The sequence below is a fragment of the Hydra vulgaris genome, chromosome 03 (genome assembly GCF_038396675.1).
Source record: "Hydra vulgaris chromosome 03, alternate assembly HydraT2T_AEP".
NCBI classification, from domain to species: Eukaryota; Metazoa; Cnidaria; class Hydrozoa; order Anthoathecata; family Hydridae; genus Hydra; species Hydra vulgaris.
In genome coordinates, this window is record NC_088922.1 from 64,241,269 (window position 1) to 64,252,911 (window position 11,643).

The window sequence follows — 11,643 nt, forward strand, 5'->3', positions numbered from 1 at the left end:
AAAATGTTCATAATTAACTCATTTATAATCAAGTTTTTACTTCATTAAAGCAGCAAATATTTACGTTAATACACTTACATGTCCACAAAAAACAATCTTAGTTTATTTAAAGAAAAAGAAACAGGCTATGAAAATTATAAAACCAAAAACAACAAACAAACATTTATTTAAAGTTTTATTAAAAAATTAATCAATGAACGATATCAATTCCTGTTGAAACTAAAAGTTTATTAGTTCTAATTTGCTTGCAGACCTTGCTCAAAAGACCGCGTGGAATATAAAACCGCGTGTAAAAAAGCCTAGAAGGTATTTTAAAAACTAAAGTGAAACGACACTAACACTATTAAATTAGCGTATTTATATTTAAGAAGAAGAAGATTAGCGAGTATTAGCGTTTTTGCGACTTTTTTTGAAGTAGGGGAGTTTCCGTGCGACGTCACATCATTTTGTAAACCACACGCGCGCGCATACTTGTACTAGAAAAAATAAAAACGCTAGAACTTAAATATCTCTTTTGTATTTCTTTTATACCCTAACATTCCCTTCAAAAAACTATTGAAAGAATAATAATTAAAATTATTTACAAATTTTTCAAATAAATTTTGGTAATAAAAGTTTGAACTGTTATTAAAAAAAAAAATTTTTTTAACTTTTTAAAACAGATGTTCTTGTACAAATTTTAAACTCATTTTAGATATGAAAATTGCTCTTGCTCTTGCAATTTTTCTACTCTTTTGAAATATATTTTGTTTTTCGAAGTCAACAATAACACCTAATTTTTTGAAACAGTTAACAATTAGTTAACTGAGGCTGATTTTCTTGTATTCTCCCGTGCAGTTAAAGGTGAACAAAGTTTCATTTTAACAATTAAAAAAGATACAGATCTTATTCTCAGAATGATTGATAAATCGACAATAAATAGTAGGAAAGTTTACTGTATATGCCAAAGACTAAGAATTGGAAAAACAATACCTTGCAATTTCTCTAACTGCATATATGAATGGTTTCATTACGCTTGTGTTGGACTAAAAAGAGCTCCAAAAAGTACTAATTGGTTTTGCAAAGAATGGAAAACCAAGCAATAAATAATAACAAATATTACTCTCCTTTAATATGTATTTAGATTTTAAAACTGCAAAAATTGCTTCTCTGTAAATTTGTTTTATACATTACATTAATCAAGTAACAACACTCATATTGAGATTTACAAGAGCACAAATAATAATCATAATATCATCTAATAAATCCACTTGAGTGATTGACATAGTCATATGAATAATGCAAAACTTTTTTACTTGACCAATCACTCTTTCTACATGTATGTGAACATTAGATATGATGTACATTAGACTGTCTAGATGTATCCACTTTCCATCCAGATAATTGTTGTCTACCTTTTGCAAATGCTGGAATCTTTAATGTTGCCCCAACAGCATTTAGGTCATCTTTAATATTGAATCCTCTGTCAGCAAGAACACAGTCACCAGCATTAAGCTTCTGACAAAAGCTTGACTCAAACATTATCTGTTTGTCTGAAACACGACGACCCCAGCCAGGAGATAAAAAACTAACTGTCCCAGCTGGTGTGATACCAATAAGGTATTAAATGGTATTGTTATGTTTATAATTAGACCAAGTTTGTGATCGTGAAGTTAAATTTTTTGGTCTTTAAATAAATACTTTGGTACAATAATACAGACAAAGTCTTTGAACTTTTTTTTAAAACATATAGAAAGGTTACTCCTTATTATTCCATGGTCTGGCCAAAAATGAGATTGATAACTCTAGCAGAAAGATTGGTACTATTGTTTTGAAAATTTTTGAAACTACTGCAGGGCTTAGTCTAAATTGAAAAGCAATATCTTTATTAAATAGGCCTAATTTTAGTTTTATGAGTATAATTACGAGATGGTTCTTCAACAATAACCTTGAGTGATTTTTTGTAATACAATTTTTAACTATTTCAAAGAGCCACATAAACGTAGTTCGAGACAAACTTGAAAAAAAATTCATTTGCTTATCTGTTTTGGTATGAAATACATTTATTTTGGTCTAGTCTGGCATTATTTTTTCTTAAGTTCATTAATTTCATTAGATTTCTCGATGAATTCATTTCTGTATTGCATTAACTGAAAGTTAAGAGTTTCCACTTCTGCTTTATAAGTATCACGCTGACAAAATTTAGAAATAGCTGACTCGCCATTTGGTGGATTTATGTCAATATTTATATTATTGTTATAGTTATTGAGCTCTATATCATTCAATTGGCTAAATAACAGAATTGATTTTTTGAAAGATTGTTTTTTACATATAGCTTTATGGCAATCTTTTCTCGTCCTTAGATATCGGAGCAGCTCCAAGGTGATTAAATACAGATAGACTCCAGTCAATGTCGGATGAGTCATCAGAACGTTTCCCTAAAATATAATAAATTCTTTTTACAATTGACATTATTTAATTAAATTAATAAATGTAGCAAATATTATAAATTACTAATTTAAAGAATCTTGTTAAACGTATTACTACGTAATAGTTTTATTAGCTAACAACATTCATCAAAGGGCATAACTGATAAAAAATGTGTCAGTTATCAAAATAATTTTTTCACTTTCCCAACTATTCTAATCTTTACGATTAATAGCTTTAATCCAGTCTATACGTCTTCTTTTCTCAATAGGCAATTTTCCTGATAGAAGTTTATAAAATTTCAATCCACATTTATTTTTAAATTTGTTTGAGCAACCAACTGCACAACAACTGGTCGGCATATCTTTATTTCTTGTTAAATCAGTGAATCAGTGAGTAAATAAGAATCAGTGAGTAATTATAACATACAAATATCTCAATCTTTTTACTGGAAAAGCACTGGTTTCTATGAGGGTTGAAATAACTATTACAAAACAAAAATAAATGGTTTTTATTAGGTAGAACTCTTTTTTAAAATCTAAGAATGACAATTCAGTATTCTCACAAATTTATCGTTAATCGGTGTAAGTACATTTTGCCGCGCATATCCTTAACTTTCAGTCAATGCAATGTCAATTAATTGTGTCTAGCCCTTAACGGTCAATCATGGATGTCTATTACCCATAGCTAATAATGGCTTAAGTCATGCATGTTTATTACCCATTTCTAACGGTCAGTTAATGCATGTATAATTTTGAATATAGCTGATAAACAAAATAATATAATTTTAGTTTTCTGCATCGCATACATTAGTAATATTTAAAAAAATGAACAACTTGTAATGAAATATTTATTAGCAATGTTAAAAATTAGGCTGTCTTATAAATAAAAAAGATTTTTTAAATGATTTAAAAAAACTTTTTAAAGTATTATAAATTAAGATAGTAATGTTGGAAATAATTTTTTTTTTTATGAGAGAAAACAAAGTGTGATTAACTTGGCCGCATATTATACAACAACCAAGCAACAATACTGAGCATTATGAACTGAATCAAAGGTGACCAATACCGGCAAATATTTTTCAAGTGACTTTTACAAGATGTTGGATGTTGTGGCAGAGGAACTGATAAGCAACTTAGTTACTTGGTCTGACTGCTGCGTCCCTCAAAATCGGAACAGTATAATATCAAGTAGTGTCTTACATTTTTAAAGATTCCTAGCATTAACTTAAACACTATAAAATACTGACTTACTAGTCATTCATGTCCAGAAAGTGGATCATACGCATAATTAATTTGAAATGCTCACAAGGGTAGCTGATTTTTATAGACCATTCGCATTGATAAGCACCCTTAAACAAGTTAACGGAAAAAATCATTATCATTACTAATATGTTATTCAAATAAATACACCAGACTTTAAGGGTGAAAAGCTTTTAAGCTTTCAAACCATAATGTAATTATTATTATATATAATATAACTGTCGAATCTTGTTATTATGTTGGATAATTACCGTTTAGAATCTTGTTAGATAATATGACAATTACCGTTTATTATACTATTGTTTCAGTTACAAAATTTAAAAGTAGTAAACAACTTCAATCACAAAATTTTAAAGTTGCTAAAATGTTTCTAACTACTGTTGTAAATGCAGTTTGTGCGGTTGTCTAGTGTTATAACCGCAGTTAGTGTCTACTGTTGTAACCGTAGTTAGTGGTTGTCATAGTGAAGATATGACAAGCATTAACTACATACTTCACTATGACAAGGTTCTAACTGCATTTTTGGGGGTATTTATTTTTCAGAGAAGAGTAAAACATTTTTTAGTTACAAATAGTGATACTAAAGGCAAATGCTTATGCTATTATAAGTGGAAAATATTGTTAGCTAATAAATTTTTTAATAAATTTTGGTAGGAACATTATGGTAATAAATTATAACTATGGTAATAAATATATTATTGTAGGATAAATTATCGTAGGAACATAACATTTTTTGACATAGATTTACTTAAAACTACTCACGGATCAGTTAGAACCTTGTCAAACCAACGCAACGACATGTTATTGATTATATCATAATATAGTAATATTTGATATCTTTTTTAAAACTTTGTAAATACACATATAATAAATAACCATTGTATTGCTATATCATACAGCCAAACAATAGTATTTTATTTTACGTAATAATTTAATATTATAAGTGTTTTTACAAAGTTATAAAAAAGATATCAAACATTACTATTTTATGTTATAATTATATAATCAATAACAAAATCAAAAATGACTTACTATAGCAAGTTACAAATACTTAAAAAACAATCATGATTAATCAATCATGTTGTGAAATAAACTAAATAAACAATTATAAAAAGGCCCTCAAGTTCAATATAAAATTGAAAATGTAGTTTTAATTTTTAGGGTTAAAACTACATTTCCAATTATATATTGAAGTTGAGAACCATTTTATAATTGTATATTTTCTTTATTTCACAACATACTCTAAAATAATAATATAACAGCCTATAATAACTAATAGAAATTTTTTATTATATACAAATAATTTATTGTCTCAGTGTGGCTACAATTTAGAAAATCTTAAAACATAAAAAAAAAAATTCTTTCTATCATTAATAATAATAATACTTAGCATGTATACTATTTATGCAGAAAAGTAGTATTTTATTTATACAATAGCAGTTCAGTTGTTAAATTATTAGGCACTTAATAATACTATGTGCCTCATAATTTATCACTGAACTGCTAATGTATAAATAAAAATTATACTATTGCATAGATAACATACATAGTAAGCATGATCCTTTCATAGCAACTTAATAAAAATAAACAAGAAGTTTGATAACAATGATGAACCTCTTTTAGACTAGCAAAGTTGTTTGTTGAACGAATACCTGAATATTGCTATCAAAATATTTAAACATTTTTAAAATAGATATTTTTAAGACAGACGAATATATAAAAAAGATGTGGTGCCTATAAGGGCAGCAGGTCTTTTTAAAAGTTTCATTTTTATCTTACTTGTTTAAAAACTTTTAATGAAAACAATGCCAATAAAACTGCTCTTGATTGCGAAATACATGCCACCATTATACCACTTGCGTCCCATTTTCAAACCAGTTGTATACCATTCACGGAAGCCCCATGCCTATATACCTAGAAACCCAGATTTAATTTGAGGTAGCAACTTTTCACTATATGAAAACATTTTAGAACCTAGATCGATTCCCAGCCCAAATCCAATCCAGTAAACCCAGCTTGATCCTAGTCAATTCCAGCTGGGACCCAGTTGGAATTGTTTACTGAGTGGCTTTAAGGCCTTTTCTCCCAATAACCGCAACCTCTAGATTGTAACTCGTCCCAGTTCTTTAAGTATTGTTATGGTGATTGATTAGTGGACTAGAAATTTGGCACTACTTATCAAATTTGTCGATGTCTAATTATAGAATCGTCTTATCCTTTTTAAAGAAGAGGGAGCGGGCGAGGGGGGGGTAGGAGATATCCGATGTACCCTAAAAGCTTAGTGTTATCTGTAAACGTTTTCATTTCAGTTAAATCGTCTCAAAAAGATGATTTTTGAAATTTAACAACAAAGTTGGTCCCATTACAAAACTATGCGACACATCGCTTCATACTGAGTATAATTAATTAAATTTTTTGCGTCATTTACTAATTATAGTTTAAATGAGCTTCTTGCATTTACTGAATTTATTTTATAACTGAAATGACTTTGCGGTACTCATTGACTAGTTATGCAAGTTTTTATTTAGGTACAAAATTTCTTTTTCATAGAGAATAAATAAGCTCCCTAGGTAAATAAAAAATTGATCAGTTTTTCTAGTAAAAAACATTTTCACTCGAAATTGATGAATTTTTCACGTGAAAAACATTTTGCTTAGAAAAATTCATTAATTTTTTACCTAGGGAGCTTTTTTATTCTCACTTTATAAGTAAGATCGGATTCTTTGCTGATCTCACTTTTATAGTAAAACGAATCATAAACAACACAGTGTATTATATAAAGCACATATATAGTAAAGGAAACTTGAAACAAAGCTCACGATATAAGTTAAAAAACATTTTAAAACATGCTGATAAGCCGCGAACTAGATGTTCTTATTTAGTTTCCTTCTGTTTTAGAGCTATGAAGAACTATAAACTATGAACTATACGTTATCGAACCATACGTTATTGTTTTGTTGAGATATGATAGTATTTAGAGTTGATGTCAAGGCATGTCGTAAGCAAACTTCATGTAGAACATTAGGCAACATATTGTTAGCAAACTGCTGTTGCTTGATGTGCTGCAGTTGTCATTGATAATAATTAATACGGAAAATAGTCCTAATAATTTCGGCTTGCTTTTTGCTGATCCATTAAAAAAAATTGGTAGCTTTGTTTTATATTCTATCCCCGTTTTAGCTGGGACAAGTAATAAGTTTTTCTATTTGATAACAATGTATCAGAGTTCACAAACAGACAAAATATCTTAGTATTTTAAACAGTTTACTCATTTTAAACTTTTCAAGAAACTGATCTGTGAGCCAGCTGCTCCCCTGCAATTCAAGCGTAAAGGTAAAATAAACGTATAAAAATTCGATTGCTTGTTTTACGATAATATATGAAATAGCACTTCACCTTTGGGTTAAACACTAAATAAAAATAATGCTTTTTGATTGGCTAAACTTAAGTTTAATAATGGCAGCTATTTTTCTTGTTGTTTGCTAAAATAATTTGGCTTTGAATTTTATTAAAAAAGGACCTAACTGATTAAAATTAAAAAACTTTAGATAACAGTGTTAAAAAATTATGTAGATTACCCGGTAAAACATTAATCTGGGTTTGCTGTTCAGTTGTATATTTCTATCTACACGATTTTTTTGAAATAAGAAACTTCAACACTAGGTTAAACATGTAGTTCTTGAAGTCTTTGATGTATTTAGCCTTAATTTTTTTTAATATTTTAATTAAAAAAAAAAAAAATTTAAATACTTTATATTGTTTAATATATACGTGTATATGTGTATTTTTATGTCATATGCGATTGATAAGTTTAATTTCATTTTCGAATGACATGATATTTAATTGCATGTCATAGAAAGATTTGTGTTATTCCCATCCTGTATGGTGAAAATAATGTATGGGGAAATTCCCATAGTGTATATGTTATTTAATAAATAGTGTATGTCATACATTGTATATTACATGATGTATACACTTGTGCTGGTTGTGCAGAACCAGGAGAATGTGTTGTTACAAATCAGGTTTATAAACTTTTACAGTGATTTTTAAAATAAACAAATTAACTATTTAAATATAAGCCAGTGTAAAGTGCATAAATTTAACCCCATTTTCAATATTTTTTTCTCAAAATATATTATATCTAGATAGAAAAAAAAAAATTGGATTAGGGTTTATACTTAACACTAAACAATTTGATTTAGTATATTAGAATGTCCTAAAATTGTAAAAAAAAAACAAAAAAAAAAAACAAAGTGTGTGCTATTTAGAGATTGGTTTACTAAATGACCAAATATACAGAATATATATAGAATTTTTACTTTGAAAACTTAAGTTGGTGTAAAACTAGTTTAACAAAAGAAAAATATTTTTTTTTTTGAAGATTTTAAAAATTCTCTTTCTGTTAAACATTTGTTCTTATAAAAGTTGTGCGCTATACAAATATATGTTGCATATATATTTCAAAATTGTGGACAGAAAGGTTAAAAAAGTGCAACGTGCTCTTTAAATATTATTTAGGTGGGTTTTGGTCAGACTTATATTTAATTTTTTCTGCATTATCAATTCATTTTGGTTTATATCTTTATGACTGTTTACAAATAACTCAACCTGGTAATGGGTAATCTAGGCAAGAAAAAACAGTTGTGATAACCTACTAAATCTGATAGTGTTGTAGGCAGTATGATAACAGGAATTTTAGGTTTTTCCTTTCTAAAATCCTTAAGAATTGGAAACTCTTGTAGTTTTTAAAGCACCTTTTTCTTGTCTCCTTTGATACCATTATCATATAAAGCCATAATAACAAGCTGTTGAGTTAAATACCAAGCACGATTGTGCATGTTTTGTAGTGATTGAGCCAGCTGCCAAATCATTGACTGGTGTTTTTTTAATTAGACAGTGTTGAAAGAACCAAGAACAGTATGTCAGAGATATAAATGTGGAAGCTGTCTTGACCCTTTTATTTTCCCTTCCATTCGTGATGTTTGAGATATTTTTGTCATTTCTAATGTAAGCAAACAAATTATATTTGCTAATAACCATGCTTGGTTTTACGCAAGCTTCTGGCTTATGAAATTTATAGCATAAACATGTTCACCAATAGTAAACATTATTTAACGCATTTTGGTCAAACTTTAACACTACCTCAGCTATATTGTAGTTATGTCATCCAATCCAGTCCACCTATCTTTTCAATAATCTTAGTCAAACTCTTCATCATTGTTTGCAGTCATGTCCATATTCCTTTCAGATCTCTGGTCTTTATAAAAGGCTATATCTACTTCTCATCTCTTCTGCTCTTCTCTGATCTTTCATAATCATGTCAATTTATATTAGATATATCAAACAAGTTTTTACTCAAACTGGGACTTTACTTGCCTTCAGTCCAGTTCTCTTTGGTGGAACTCCAGTGTAGTTTATTTCAATCAATCATTTAGTTATATTTCTTCACAAGTATAAGAATCTTTACACTATAATGTTATGACATAATCAAGGTTACTAAAAAAACAAATCTGCAAAGAATATTGTAAAATTTACCCAATAGTCCTTTCACTGATGTTGCACTTAAAGCCAGCTCTTATCCAGATATCAGTGACAGCTGAGGTTACAATCTCTCATATGCTGTATTGATAAAAACTAGAGTTCAGCTTCTTGTTTTTGACAAACATGTGAACTTCTTTGCTGGATTAGAACCTTCCAATAATAAAAAAAAAATCAACTCAAATATATATTTCTTTCGATTGATTGTGGGGGTAAGTAAATAAGCTATGAAAAAACTTGGTACTCAAATTACCTTTATGGTTTGAAAAAGTGAAAACATGGCATGATAATTCTACCATTGGGCAACTGGTTGACAAGAAGCTCATTTGTGGAGAATTTTAGCAGATAAAGAGATTATCTTGCATTTTTTTGAACAGTGTATTTTTTCCTTTCTTCTAGTCCTTTATTGCTAGGTCTTTTTTCAGCGTACTCCATTTTTTAAAATATATTTGTATATGAAGCTAAAAAAGTTTATATTTTTTTAAAATCATATTTATGGATCAAAATTCCTGAACATAAATAGCAGTGATCGCAAGAACAATCTTTAAAAACAAACTAAATGTCTGTAAAAGATTAAAATTTTGTTTCTGACTAAAATTTCAACCATGTTTTATCATAAAAATAACATATTGAAAATATATTAAATATAAAATTAGTTAAAACTTAGAAGATATGACAAAAATTTACAATTTTCAAAATTTCCAAGTTTTGCAATATGCTCATACTTGTCTAAGATCAATATTTTTGATATATTTAGTCATTTTACATATAGAAGCCGAGTTTTGGATACCCATAATTTTTAAAATTTTGGGACACCTTATTATATATACTAGTTTCTTATTATATAAATTAAGACAAAAAAGCAAAATAAAAATATTTTAGTATTGTCTCAAAGAGACAAATTACTAATAATAAATTTTTAATAATAATTTTTGTAAATAAATAAAAAGACTTTTTTGACATTTTTGTAAACATAATAAAGTAAATTTTTTTTTTGTAATGTAGTTTTTGTAGTGATACATTTTTGATATTTTTAGAGTAAAATACATATCTTAAAATATATATCTTTGCAATTTTAGTAATATTTCCTAAAATAATAATATTCAACTGAAGCATATTTCTTATGCATCAAGTAAATTGATGTATAAAGAATAGAGCTCAAAAAAGTTTCATTCAAATGTTAAATTATAGCTCTTTTTTAAACAGAACAATTTTACTAACAACCACTTTTTATGTTCGGAAAATAAGAGAAAATAGAAAGGAAAAGAAAATAGAGAAAAGACTTAAAGAGTCTGAAAATGATTTTTAAAATACTAAAAATATCACTAACAAATAATTATCAATGCTTTTGATTTTGCTAGGGTGTTGATTTCCTATTATGTTTATATTGTTTTTGTGAGGGTTGTTGAGAGTTTTTCTATTTACACTGTGAGGGTTTAATCTGGGAGGGTTTTTCTATTTACACGCTAAAACTAAATCATGTAAGACTGGTCAATCATGATCCTTTTACTGTAAAAAAAGTTTTGTTATAAAAAATTAATTTGTTTAGTTTTATTTCTGTAAGCATCAGTACAAATAACTTTGATTCAATGTTTTTACAATTTATATAATTTACATAATTTATAAATAACTTTTCAAGTTTTTCAAATTCTTTCTTACTTTTTTTAAAAGCAATATATAATAATCAATAATTTGAATAGTGATTGTCTGTAGTTTTATAAGTAGTGATTGTCTGTACTTTTGTAAATAGTCAGGGAACAACAAATCAACAAAAGTATGAACATTTGTTAAAAAAAAGACAGAAAAATGAACGTCATGTTTCTTTACTTTTACTTATGCAAGCATTTGTGTTAGCTTAGAATTTTTTAAAACAAAAGCATTACTTCAGCAATTTTTTTAAAAATAGTTATGCAATTGATAGTTTTTTATTTATTTTAAAAACATATTTATAACAAAATTGTTCTTATTGGTTGTGTCTAATAGACCACCTTTATCGAATATAAATGATATAAATAAAACAATTATATTGGCTAAGCAAGCTGTTGATAGAAAAGCGTATAGTTGTATGTTACTAGCAGGTGATTTCAACTTTCCGGATATCAAATGGCACGATAATGACAGGATCGAATTACTAAGTGGTCAAAATAGTGCGGCAAGTGTTTTTCTTGATACTTTGGCTAATCATAACCTAGAACAATTAGTTGATTTCTCAACATTCGAAGCATCTAATAGTAAAGCAAAAAAAATTTTGGATTTAATTATTACAGACTTATCAACAAGAGTAATCAACTTATCTAGCTCTCTGCCTTTAGGTAATTCATCACAAGGTCATCGCATATTGAGTTGGGATTATGTCGTCCTTTCTAAAAATGAGACTACTTTCTCAAACAAAAAATATGACTTTAATAAAGGGTGACTATAAATTTTGGTAAAAAGA